Here is a 15,328-nt window from a genome sequence, read left to right on the forward strand (position 1 = left end):
TTTAAGACATGTCTGGGGCACTCACTAGAACAGCAAACTATTATAATGTAAAATTTTGATGCTTGTTTCTTATTTTTCCAGTGGACTAAATTGTAGACACTTGCTGAATAAGAGTTGAAAGAAAGTACATCTGTAATCTTTCCTACTCTGTTAAAGATTCCATGCATTTTACATTGATGCAATTCAGATCTTTTTTTTTTTTCTTTTCTTTTCTTTTCTTTTTACCCCCATAGAGCCACGGTCCCTTTGCCAAACAAAACAAAATGCAATATACCTTAGGGGCATCATTTTCAGCTGATCCATTTTACTAAACTTACAGTATATAGAAGAGATGTTGCTATGAAAATAAAAATTATACCCTCCTGCAGGCATTAGAATATATGGCATATATCTAGAGAACTCATTGCCTTAGAAAAACACACAAGAATATATAGATAATCCATAAAAATGAAACTAGCTTGAAAAATAATCATGCAAAACATATTTGCTGCACTTCCTTAAGGCATAAAATGGCCTAAATATTATATCATCAGATAACTACAAATAAAAGGGGGTCTCTTAGGAAGATTTTTCCACCAAATTCATCATCATCATCTATACTATTTCTTTAACATATTATTGCTAATGAGCGCCATCTGCCTAGGGAATGTTTAAAGGAACCATTTTTCTTTTGTAACAAGAAATCTAAATAATGTTTAAACATGCATCTTCTCACATAATTTTTTAAATGGCATATGTTTTATTCTACTTTTTCACATACTAGTATGTGTAAATATTAAGTGGAACCTATACTATCTTTTTTTTTAACTGAAATGTCAAAGAGATAACCTACAGTTAATACATCCAAAGTACAGATCTGATAATGATAGCATTTTCTGACCTATGAATATGTGTAAGGCCCAAGTACACCTTCATTAACAAACATTTCACACAATTAACCTTTGAAAATCATTTGGCTGTATTTCAATATGTAATTAATAAGTTAAATGGGATTCTATTTTCTTATCAAGAAAAATAAAAAGAAATGTACAATGGCTGTGTCAACGGACATTAATGTGTGTGCCTTGATTTAATGGTACATAACAACAATAACAGAAGAACTTTCTATAATATACATACACACCATGCAGGCACATGAAGGGAAGAAGTAGTGAGCTCTCCTTTATAATGCGGATGAATTATAACTAGAGAAAATTGTCATAGTTATTTTAACAATTATTAAATCAGTGAAAACGAAGCACTGCATCTGTGTGTGTGTATATATATGTGTGTTTGTGTGTATGGACATAAAAAAACCAAGATTCTACATTACATAAGATTCTAATGACTTATCTTATTGAGTCTCTTTTTATTTGCTCTCTGCGGCAAAACATTTAGTCATGTTGAAAGGCTTCATGGCAAGAAATCATGGTGGCCTTTATGAGCTGAGGGGTCCTCAGCTGACAACCAGACATAGAAGATTTCAGTCCTACAATCACAATGAAGGGAATTCTGCCAACAATCTGAGCGAGCTTGGAAGCTGATGCTTCCCTAGTCCTGTCCCAGGTGAGACTGTAGCCCTGACAACTCCTTACACTCTTGTGATGGTATGCCTGGACTCTTGACCCAAAGAAACTGTGAAATAATAAATGTGGGTTGTTGTACAACACTGTTTTAATATGGTTATGCAGCAATAGATAACTACTATATCTCTATAGGCAAATAATCGATGAAGGTTGGACAATTATGTTCGCAAACTTTCCACCGTGTCCTTACATGGTGGAAAGTTCACGAACTTAATTGTCTTACCTCGTCAAAATTTTGGCCCCACTACTAGCTCTGCGATCTTAGGCAAGTTTCCTACATTCTTATAATCAGTAATATACATTATTATGAGAAATAAATACAGTCATGTATACAAGAAACGGCACGTAGTTACATAATGAATAACACTTTTCATATCACTGCCCCTGGGAGTTTATATGGATCGAAGTATGTAAAGGAACTATTCATTCTATTTCATTAAATTGGAAAGAGTATACACAATATTTTAAAATATAATATCACTTTTTAATAAGTGAGATTTAAAAAAGCACAGAACATACCTAAAAGCAAACAGAAAAAAAAACAACACAAATGCAAAACAGAAAACAAAGTGGGGTGGGGTGGTAGGCGACAGTTTAACCAAAGTTATCATAAAGCAAAAAGTTCATAAAGCAAAGGTCATTTCTTCCAGGCAAAAATAAAAGTGAACAAGATAGCAAGCAAGGGGAGTCATGTTATTATTGACCTTAAAACTCTTATTAACATTTGCCCACTGTTTCCGTTGGACTAAATGACAAAATATAGACTCTAAGTGAATTGCAATGTATCCAATTCACAAGCATATGAAAATGACAAAGGATCATAATCTCAGCATACTGCAAGATTTTATTATTTTATTATTTTCAAACCATCATATGCTGCAGTTGAAATAAAGAGCCAGACCATACCATTTATTTTTTTAACCATAATGATTATAGAAAGGCAGTCAAAAAATGAGCCACATCCCCCATATCTCCCTACCATTAAAAATATTATATCTAATCAGACACTTGCTGTTTACCAAAAATCTCATTCCTTGAAATTAGAGAAGCAAAAATAATTGAAGATACTGTTTTAAAATGTGTATGAGGGATTGAATGATTTAAAAAGGTGAAAGCTAAGAACTTCTTGAAAAGACTCAACTTCTTAACTGTGGCTCCATTAGAATCAATGAGAAACCGTGAATCCTACAGTGTTCTTCAACTCTAACAATAAATCAAATCTCTAGCAATATAATGGTCACAAAACTTTACTTGAGAGCGTAAATTTTTCTTCAGTGAATTTTCAACTTAGGAATTTTCTACTGTTTTTAGAGATGGGATTTAAAATAAAATATATTACACTAAACTTTTAATCAGTATCTCAATGTTTAAATAATTCAATTCAACAGTTATATCATGATTGATTAGATTGAAAGTTACTTAACCATATGGAAAATAAGACTGTTGGGTATGTTTGTCTACCTTTCTAGATGTTTGAAGAATTTATATTAAAATGTAAGTGTAATTTGAAATTTTACAGGAGTTCAATTATTAAAGATTGCACAGAGTTAATAGCGTAGAGGAATTAAGTTTGTTAAACTTATGAATGAATTAACAAAACATTAATAGAAAAACAAATAAAGGTATTTTCTCTTTTTTAAAAAAACTAGTATCCTATAGTTACTACAGGAATAATACACCTTATAAGTTGAAATTATAGTAAAATATGATTTTTGAAATACTTAAAAAATTGTACTTAAAACTCAAGCAATGTTCCATGCACAGACACTCCACATGTTAAAGAATAAATAAGTAAAATTACCACATTTAATTAAAGACCACAGAAAGAGTTATGTTAAAGAGAGGAGATAGTAAATAATAATAATAATAATAATAATAATAATAATAGGAGCAAAATCAATGGCAGTAAAAATACAATGAAATCATTTTCCAACAACTTCAGTTATTTTCTATATTTTCTGAGTTTCTGGATGATTCAAATGGAATTTCTATTATAGATAGCAAGATAGTCCATATTATAGTCTTCTCTCATCTCTAAGTTTAAATTAAATTTGCAATAAGTATTGCAAATATTTTACTCCATAGACCAATATGTACAATAACAACATGGTTTTTCAGTACCTCAGGGAGAATTCTAAGGGGTCATGACTCTAAAGACTTTTTTCTCACCTTAAAATCGTTCAAAGAAACAAATGCCATAAACAATAGGGCAAGGTTATTCAATGAAACATAATAGTAAATAATGAAATATCAGGACCTTATGACTATACTAAATGTCATTTAGAAAGACATTAAAGGAAAATGTTTTATTTCAATAGGTAATTTTTCCCTGGAAGCAATCAGTTAATTGGAGGAAATGTTTTGCATATTATGTGACAAATCAGACTTTGCTTTTTTGCATAAAAGCAGATATGTATTAAGACAGCAAATTCTGTCACAATGTCTCTGTAACAGAAAAGTAAATAAGCTTCAGTTTGATTAATAGAGACACAAATGCACTCAAATGTTGAACATTTTCTATAAAAGAGTATAGTATAGTACTATAGAGTATAGTACTCTATTGTACTTTTTTATAATATTTTCAACATTGTATTAGATAACATAAACCTAAAAAAAAAACTATAACAGATATAGGAAGATAGGCTCATCATATGAGAAGCTGATCCAGCTAAGCAAATCTAATTTAATATGCTTTGTAACTGCTAATGAAATAAATTTTCTAAGAATTTATTTTGGTACATAATTTGTGAACACACAATGCAATATAGAGATGATGTATTATAGAATTGTACCCTTGAAACCTATATAATTTTACTAACCAATGTCATCCCAATAAACTTAATAGAAATAAAAATAAAGAAAACATTTTGAAACCTGGTCATATTTCTAAGCATTCAAAGAAGTTCTAAAAATCATGCTGGATACAGAGATCAGTATAAACAAAAGATATGTGATTGGAAGGAAAATAGATCTGGAAGAGGGAAAAGATCAACACACTAGACAAAAGGCAGAGAAGGAGCATAGTGGGGCCACAAGTTTGAATTAGTGTGGCTGCGTCATTTGAGAAATTCTTAACCTGACTGTGCTTGGGGGACACTGACTGATATAGGAGTCAATTTGAAATGGGTAGATAAGGATTTGAATTTTTCCTGTGGTTTGCAAAACTTTCATAAACTAATTCCGAGAGCTTTCAGATCTTTTTTTTTTTGTTTTTTGTATTTATATCCAATTTTCCATGAATAAGATAACTTTAAAGAAACATTAAAAGTTAACAAGAATAAAGTTGACAATTGATGGCTTGTGCTTTTAAATATATATACAATGCAATATTTACCCAGAATTATATTATTTAATTATCAAAGTGTTATTCTATATCCCTGAATCAGCTTTTTTAGTCACACCTCAGCTCAGTAAACTACATAGGTTTTCTAATTCCTACTCTGTTGTATATATAAAACGTTTATTGAGATATATGTGGGTTCATACTTCTCAATAAAACTAATATGGACTGTTCATATTCATCACCATCATTTTATTAACTTTTTTTAGTCATATTAAGAAAAGTGGTTTTTTTTCATAAGAAAAAGGTCCAATAAATTATGTTCATCATCAATTTATTGAGGTTAAAAACAAATAATAAATTTTGCTTCCCAAATTTGCTTCCCTAATGTTAAAGTATTAGTTAGGAAAGATTTATATATACTGCAAAGATTATAAAATTTGTCATAAAACTAAATGTTTGCATTTTCTCTGAATTTCAATTGTTTTAAATTACAGTTGTAAAATTAACCTCATCCTATTACATATTGTAGCATGTTATAGAATAGTCACAAGACTAGCTCACGAGTACCCGACAGTGTCCTTTGTTCAGTAGTAAGAGTCCCCTTAGTTACCACAGCAAATGACTCCAAAAGTTTCTAATAGCTTATTCACAATGTCTCCAGTGAGAAACAGTTCATGGGCCAGCACTGGCCTTCTATACACACGTTGAATAGGCTTGCCTCTGCTACATTGGAGCATAGAACAGGCAGAGACAAATGGAGAGTGAATCTGGAGGAGAAAACATGGGTTCTCTGAAAGAGGAAATAAGAAATCCCATCAACCACTATATAATTATAAAAGATAGTCACTATTAATGTTCTTTATATAAGGTAGTACAAAAAAGGGACAAGGATGGGTTAACGTAACATAAAAATATAACTGCTACAGTCCTCATTCAGAAACTGCTCAGGAGACCAAAGTCATTAATCGTAGCTGCCTTCTTCCACCACTCATTCCACCTTGTCTTTACCTTCTGTAAACAAATTCAGTTGAATGTTTTTTTAATTTGTGTATATATATATATATATATATATATATATATATATATATATATATATATTGCCTTGTAGATTACCATAAACATCCATTTGTGTATGATCTGTATCCTTAGTAGTCATGCCAAGGAATGGCTTGCAACAACTTCCCATTACCTAAGACGTTGGGGCAAGGAAGAACTAAGGGGCATCTCGGTAAACCTTCTGGGATTTTGTCCTCTTGCCTCACTTGTCCTTATTGTATTTGCCTGAGGGCATCAAGGTCAATTATCCCCAGGTAATACAGAAAGTACTTGCTCTGATGAGAAGTTCAAAAGCATGAGGAGTTCACAAATGGCCAGGGAACAATCAGAGCTTCCAATTCATGTGTACCATGACTTAAGTTTCCTAATGGAAACATTCATCCTCTGGTCATAGAAACTCAAATTTCACTCAGTTCAAGGTCTCAAAGCAGGAAGCAAAACTACATATACCTCTAATTTACAGCATATGCCACCTACTGTGCGAGAACAATGCAATCTCACAGAATATCATCTAGCTAGCCCAAATCTGATTATGCAGCAGCATATCCCACCATCCCAAGCTAGCTGATTCTGGGTGATGGAACATGTTGGTAACACCATTGAATTAATCTGTGGATGTGAGCTCTTGCTATGCTCATTTACCTTAAAATAAATCCCATAGTTGCAAATAAAGTTGCATTCCATCATAAAATAGGAAAGGTAATGGAAAACAAACCCTCTGCACATGTGGATCGTGATTCATGAAGAAGCTCTGCAGGAAGGCAATGTAGTATCCATATTGAACAACATATTGTCTTTTCCATGACAAGAGAGAGTCTGTGCCACTGGACAGCCAACTGGTTCCCCTAGGGAATCTTACCATATTAGTGACTCAAATTTGGTCTCTGTTGCTGCCAAGTTGAGCATTTAATAACACAGGGAGCCAGGCAAGCCTTAGTAAGACCATCCTGTTGAGCTTATGTATTACTGTCCCATATAACTATGGTCATTTTGGAGATAGAGTCATTTCTTTATTCCTATTGCAGTCAGTAAGCCACATTCCATTAGAGCTTCCTCCACAGCCAACTCTTTCAGGAAGCTGGATATTCCCTTTAATACGGCATTTGTTAAACTTGTTTCAGTGCATGTCCTCTGGGAACCTTTGAAGGCTATGGATGAAGGGTGGCTTATCAGGTTACACATAAAAATAAATTAATTTCACTTTTACATCATTTTGAGCCTTTCAACTCCTTCTCTAACCTAGTGTTTCTCAACTTTAATATGCATTTGAATCTTTCAGGGATCTTGTTAAAAATACAAATTCTGATTTAGTAGATATATTTAGTATTTATTGTAGATATATTCTCTTTTTTAATTTTTAAGTAATATTTTTGAAAGAAAAAAATCATGTTAAGTAGAATGTCATCCAGCACATTTCCTTAAATACATAAGCACACAGTGTCACAGAAACGGTCATCCAGCTGGGGGTGATCTGACTTGGAACTGAATCTGATACTCCATTTCCCAGTGTGGGACACTATATTCCACATTTCTTCTGTGTTTCCATAGCTTTATTTTTCATTATTAAAGTTTATTGGGATGACAATGGTTAGTAAAGTTACATAGGTTTCAAGTGTACAATTTTGCAATACATCATCTATATATCACATTTTATGTTTACCGCCCAGCTCAGTTAACCTTCCTTCACCATGTATTTGATCCCCTTTACCCTCATCTACCTCCCTTTCCCCCCTTATCCTCTGGTAACCATTAAACTATTGTCTACAACTATGAGTTTTTGTTTCTTTGTTTGTCTTGTTCCTTTGTTGCTTTCAATTTTATATCCCACATATCGGTGATATAATATGGTTCTCAACTTTTTCTGTCTGAGTTATTTCACTTAGGATATATATATATATATATATATATATATATATATATATATATATATATATATATATTTCTTCTTGTTGCTGATGTTGCTTGACTGCATATGCCACTTTACGTATCTAAGATATATCACAATGACTCTTTTTCCTTAGGAAAAATTCAAGTACCAATTATTGTATTAGTTGGTGTACTGGCAGGAAGAAGATGGCACACTCATGTTTGACTAATCTAATGTAAATTTAGCAAATGAATGCACGACAGAGGTGTGATGGGTATAGGGAAACTACAAGGGGTAATGCCATACACTGAAAAACAAGGGCTCAGGAAGGAAATGGTCACACACACACAAATAAAAACAAACAACAATAACAAAAAAATGGAATCCAAAAGGAAAATGTAGGAGTCCATTTAGAGAGGAAGGCAGCCAGGTAAGGGATATCCTATAGGAAGGAGCCACAGGTGTTGCCTTACAGCTGCCGAACCCTCTGTTCCTGGTGCCTTCCCCATGACATCACAAGGAAGTGCCTTGGAAAGCTGAGACCCGATGGAATAATGTCGGCAAAGGTTCCTTGCGGGAGTGTCCCGGAAAGCTGGGAACCAAGGAATAATATCGGTCAGGCTCTCTTATCTGATGGTTTCAGTACAGTGATTCCATCCCCTGGGGTTATGCATGTGTGTGAAGGCACAGTATGTGTTGGAGCATGATGGGGACTTTCAGCAAGAATGCCAGTAAGGCACATGACTCGTGGACCATGGAAAAATCAAACTTTACTTCCTTGTATGACTAATAAAAGCCATGCGTTGGCCCAATTCAGGGCTCAGTCCTTGAGGCTTGAGTCCCTTTGCCCCACTTGCACTCTACTTTTGTCTACGGTCTTTCTTAACCTTGCGCTGCCTTCTCACTTCCCACTGCTCTTGTTGTACTGACGTAACACAAGGGAATATTTTTTTGGCACTTCTTCTCTCGCTCTTCTTTTCTCAATGAAGCCTTCTGTAACCACTCTGTTTAATGTCCTAACATACAACATGCAACATACTTACACTTTCCCACTCCCTCCAGCATCTTTGTTTGTTTGTTTGTGTTGTTTGTTTGTTTTGTCTCCTGAATTAATTCCAGTATGATCCATTTGGAATTATAGTTCTCTTAAACAAAAGATTTATTTAAAACATACAGACGTTTGAAATTTGTGGCTGGAAATATTTCTCTTTTTTTGCTGGCTATTGGAAAGCTTAGACTTAGAAGCACATTTCATCATTAATGGGTGAATACATTATCATAACATGCATTCTTTTAAGCCTCAAGTATTACCCTATTTTATCCCCATCTTTATTTTCTTCTTTCACATCAGTTTTCATGTATGCTATTGTATAATACTTTATACATTTAAAAATTATTGAGAAGAAATATGATATAAATATACAAATACAATCAGATATGTGCTTTGTTTCTTCTTGTTTTATTGCTCTTCTTGTGACTATGGCATCAGATCTGTAATTAGCCTCTTCCAGAAAAGCAAAATTATAGTAAGTACAAAGTAATTAAGAGAGCTTCTCAAATACTGTTGTGTCAAAGTAATGTTATATTTTCACTTGCTCTCAAAATTATAACTTAGTATAGTAGATGTAACTTATATCTGTCCAGAGGCCTCTTTTAAAAATGTCCTCCCACTTTGAGATCCATTTACACTAAAAAACAGTTACTAAAACTCTCTGTGACTCCAAAATTTTACTCCTGGATTCAGACTGAAGAGAAATTCTTGCTTTTGTAAGTCAAAAGGCCTTTATAAGGGTGTGTATGTGTGTGTGTATAAGAAAGAGAGCCAAATATGAGGAGATGATTTATCTTTAAGTTTTTAGAAAAGTGGACATGTGCACATACTCACATGTATTATTAGAAATATACATATATGCATTACATATACATATATATGCATATATATGTGTGTATGTATATGTATACACATACACACACATATATATATATATATATATATATATATATATATATATATATATACACACACACATATATGGAATATGTAACAATAGGATACATTTAACAATGAGTAAGTCTACCCACTCATGACTTTACAGTTGTCCTAGACCAGCCATAATATACAACTTTAATCTAATATTCATGGAATCATCTGGGCATCTGGCCCAGCATTAGCAATCAGAGAGCTGTGTCTTAGAATTATGAACTTGGGTCACAGAAAAAAAGGTCACTTCCTTTCCATGTGGCTGCATTTTAAAATTAAAGCTCAGGTTCCTGCTTTTGAAGCCACTGGCTTTAGGGGAAAGAGGACAAAGCTTTGGCATAACTGTGTGTGATAGTACAGACATAAGATTATTAAGTAGTGAAGATGAGAGAGGAGCTCCTAACAGCATTTCAGACTATATAGTTCATGCTGTTCGTTCTTGGAATTAGATTATTCCATGGGATACTTTATCCTTTCGCTGGACTCTCAGTGGAATTTAGTCAAACTCGTGTTTATATACTCCCAAGGAAATATTTTAATATTTACAAAATAATTACAAAATACTATTTTGTAATGTACATTAAGCTAGAGGCTATCTGTAAGTATATTCAGCTATTTTATTTGAAATTGCATTTATATGTTATGTCCACTAGTAATTACATGAGCAAAAAATCAATAAGATGAATGAAAGAAGTACATACTAAGCCGCAATTGTCATTTCATTTAAAGGATGGGATTCAGGAAAGAATAAATAAAAGATGCCCTTCAACACTATTCACATTACACATAACTTAGGTCAATTCCCCTTAGGCTAAGCCTTTTTTGCTTGAATACTAACTCCAATACAGCAAATGACTAGAAGACCATGAAACAGATGTGGAGAACTAATTGTACGTGGTAAATGTTTCTCCTCATTTGCTTTGGGGATATTCAATGACAATTACTCTTCTACTACTCTTAAATTCTACATATTTTTCTCATTTGTCTCCTCTTAACATTGGAAGAAGGGATGGAACTCATTGTCATCATGGTAATCTCAGAGTTCATCACTAGTACTCTGGACCCCGTGGCTTTTATTACATCCCATTCCATTTTTTAAATTCTTCTGCCTTACCTTCAAATCCAATAATGAGAACTCCAATGTCAACAGTTCTAAATGCCTTCTATCTCTGCTTTAAACCTATACCTGAATATCAAATGTGTTAAGTATACCACACGTGGATACACGTGTCACAGCTGACATATACAAACTCACATACACACAGAGACAAACACACACAGAAACACATATGGGGAGGGGGGAGATAGAAAGAGGAGAGAAAGAGAAGGAGAGAGAGGGAGAATGAGAATACTGGCACATAAAGAACCCTAAACAAACTTCTTTTCATAATATATCACTCAGATCACCAACCATCAACTTAATTTTTAAGCTTTACTTCTCTCACTTAAGTTTCCATTCACAAAATTTTACAGTGAATCTGAAGTATCTTCATGTTGCTTTTAAAATCTATTCTGCATTTTCTTATTTTAAGACCTTATAACACTTTATTCATCATTTGTGATCCACAAAATGTCCTTTTCTTCATCAAGCTTTACCTCATATTTTTAAAACAAAAAGCTCCCTCTCTTTGAAGAGAAGACATAAATAATCAACACCATTCTTAATGTTGTTATTATATAAAAACCTGTAGTTTTTAACGCGAATGTCATTTGTATTGCTAGGGCGCCCAATTTTGATGGTCAGAGCTGTTCTAAAACATGTTTTTTGTACATCTCATATCACTTAGTGTAACACTTGTACAGAATTGTTTAATGCATGTTCTGTGGGAAGAAAGAAGGGAGGAAGGGAAAGAGGGAATGAGGGAGGGAGGAAGTGAGGGAGAGATGGAAGGCTCCTTCAATAGGTGATATGGACCCTAATTTGCCAATACATATTTTTTCTTTCTTTCTTTCTTTTTTTTTTTTTTTTTTACCCACCAAGTGGCTTTGAGATAAAAATTATGAAGGTGGACAACAACATATCCCTCTTCTAGTAGCTAACAAATAATAAAGCCCTTTTGGCTATTTTTGTTTTGTTTTGTTTTTCATTGTGGTAGTCCTAATTATTTCACTAGAAATTCAGCATCAATTGTTAGTGATAAGATGCATATATTTCTATTATGTCATATGTATCATAAAAGATAGTAATACAAGTAATCCTTGGTTAAATGAAATTTTCAGTCAATGTACAATTAGACTATAAATATGCATCTGTAATTGACATTCTGAGTAATATGCACTCTTCCAGTTCCGTCAATAAGACGGAATAAGACATTAGTAGGAGTCTAACATAATTTGTTATTCTTGCACAATTAAAATGAATCAAATATTTATTTATTATCAAATTCTCATTCTCATTACAAAGACTAGATGAAAACAAACAAAATTGTCTCTTAGTCCATATTTCTTCCAGGTAGCTGCCAGGAAAAAATAATTAATTAATTAATTAATTAATTAATTAATTAATTATATATGTGTGTGTGTGTGTGTATATATATATATATATATGTATATATATATATATATCCAAAACAAAACAGAGAGAGAAAGAGAGAGAGAGAGAGAGAGAGAGAGAGAGCAAATGTTCCCACACAAATTAAAGTGAAATGAATCCCTTCACTTATTTTCGTAGAGATCATGCATTTTTCATACAGTTTTTAGTGACCGTAATGGTTATTCACAGGGAACTGTACTGAATGAGAATTTGACGTGTAAAAGTAGTCAGTGATTTCCAGTGAATGACATGTATACCTGAAATAACTGATAATTAAGAAGTTAAATAAATTCAGTCACATTTGTAAAAAATAGAACAATATTAAAGTGCCTTTAATTCTCAGAGATGTTTCCTAGCTTTTATAGGTTCCTTTCACCTCTATTCCATGCTAATGCCTTACTTTGTATAAAAGTAAATTTAACTCTAAATGGTCACTTCCCTTGAAAGTTTTTCTGTGTCAGTGTTATGAAATTACAGAATAATGACATCTTAAATATCACCTTGCAAGGATACATTGTTATGAACTGTGGGGGGAAATGAGAGATATGTGGCAGGAAAAATAAGGAAGTTGTTGTATATTCAGGGAAAGACATTGTAGGTTAACTATGGTTTAAGTGTGTTTCAACAAGAATTATAAACACTGAATTGTAAAACACAAATACAAGTAACCTCATAAAAACTAACTCCTTATTTCATCAACAAAGAGAAAAATAAAATGCTAAAAATGATACTGTCCATTAGAGCATTAAAAGACACCAACTATCTACTAATAAATAGAAGGATATGTTTAACACCTCTAAACAATAAACAAACAAACAAACAAACAAACAAGCAAAACATGAAGGACAAAAAATAAACAAATTAAAAATGGAGGCATATGCCAAAATAATGGATTAGAAAACTCTGTATTTTAAAGATGCTAAAATCTCCTCAAATTAATCAATATATTATATTTCATGTAGCACCAAATACATATCCCAGAAGTTCTGAAGAAATTTAAGAATTTATTCTAAAATTTGTATAAAAATACAAATTTAAGAGCTTGAAGCTTCAAGAAAACATTACATTAAAGGACTCAAATACTAATATAGGTATGTATTGTAAATCTACAGTAATCAAGTCAGCATGTTATCAGTACAGTGATTGACAAATAGTCAACTGCAACAAAACAGAGTCCAGAGAGAGATTTATTCATAAATGATTCATAATGCTGAGTCAATTGAATACATATTTAAAATAAATGAAATTTGACTGCTACCTTGCAAAAGCACAAAACCCAGTCAGATTATAGAAATAGATGAAAGACAAAACAATAACACTTCAAGATGATAAATTAGGAGAACATTTTCAAGATTTTGGGAGGTAAAAGTTTCCGGAGCATAAAAATTTTTATAAAGGCACTAATCCAAGGAAAAGATAGATAAATTGTACTGCATTAAACTTAAGAACTTATCCAATGTTGATAAAGCTATCAAAAGGCAGAATTATAGAAATTAAGAAAAAAAAAAACTCTTAAAGAATCATCAAAATAACTTCTAAAACTTATAAGTAATTTTACAATGGTTTCAATATACAAGGTAACTATTGAAAAGTTGTAAGATGAAGAAAAAGTTATAAGTAAGATAAAAAAGAAAATTAAAGCATACAGATTTTGTTTACAATGGTACCTAAAGACATACAATACTTAGGAACACACTTGACAAAAAAAATGGCTAGAACTTTACCACTGAAAACTATACAATGTTGCTGAAATAGAGAAAATCTACATAAATAGGGAGAATATGCCATGTTCATGTTTTGGAAAATTCAATATTGTTTAGATGACAATGTAATCAATTTATTTATAGATTCAATACAATTTCTATTGTAATCTCACCAATATTTTTATAGAAACTTGTAAACTGACACAGAAATTTATAGACTAGACCTATGACTTAGAATATACAAAAATAAATCTTGCAAAGGAAGATTAAATCTGTAGGTCTTATACTACCTGCCTTTAATATATGCCATAAAGCTACAGAAATAAAGAGAGATTGGCAAAGGACTAGCAAGATAAGTTGATAGAATAGGTGATTGTGCAACTTTGTAAAGAGGCAGATATTATATTACAGGTTTTGTGGCTCACATATGAGATGTGGGGTGCTGCTTTATTTATTTATTTATTTATTTATTTATTTATTTATTTATTTATTTATTTGGCAAAACTTTAAATGTGAATCAACCATTATAGTTTGTTGGTCATACAAAAAGAGGCCATAAGTCATAGTTTGGCAATTCCTGGAATACAGTCAAGAAATAAAGCCATGGATGCCTTTTGACAGACACTCCTAAAGAATTCAGTAGAGCAAGGGAAAAACCTTTTCAGCAAAAGCTGCTGAAACAACTTGGTATCCATAGGATAAACTGAATTCAACCTCAACCCCAACCATTTATCAAACACACATAAATAATTTAGGAAGAATCAAGGCTTAAGCATAAAAGCCAAAACTACCAATCATTTAGAGGAAAACAATTTTTCAAAATTGTATAGTTAATGTTTGTGCATTTCAATGTAGTAAATTTAACCTCAAATAGCCGTAAAAATAATAATCACATGGAAGGTGGAGAATAGGCGAAGGTATAGTTGAAAAAAACTGCAGTGTTGATCACTCTTGAAGCCAGGTGATGGGTAAATGTGGCTTCATTATGGTATTTAACTTACTTTGTATATATTTGAAATTTTAAGACTATTATAGTGAAAAGTATCTGTGAAACAATTTTGATAGAATCCTGGATCCTTCCATCTTTCCACTCCATTAAAAAAGACTTATAAAGATAATTATTTTCTTTAAGATAAATGAGACTATAATTATCTACTTGTGTCACGTACAGAAACAAGTGATCCAAGATGTTTTGTTTTCTTTCCTGAACTTTAAATTATCTCCCAATTTCATTTGGTAAAGAAGAGAGAAACAAAATAGCCAAGAAAACATAACATCCCTGTCTAAAGGATAACTGCACAGGTTCCTTCACTATATTAAGGAAAATAATTAGCTATGAT

The 15,328-nt window shown here is 32.3% G+C and overlaps 1 protein-coding gene across 3 annotated transcripts in view; it reads right to left on the minus strand.

Moving 5' to 3' along the window:
- Nucleotides 1-15,328, minus strand: part of PCDH15 (protocadherin related 15) — an 822,425-nt gene that overhangs the window by 400,885 nt on the left and 406,212 nt on the right. The gene's annotated exons all lie outside the window — the stretch shown is intronic.

Source organism: Rhinolophus hipposideros, assembly GCF_964194185.1.
Source record: "Rhinolophus hipposideros genome assembly, chromosome: 15".
NCBI lineage: Eukaryota > Metazoa > Chordata > Mammalia > Chiroptera > Rhinolophidae > Rhinolophus > Rhinolophus hipposideros.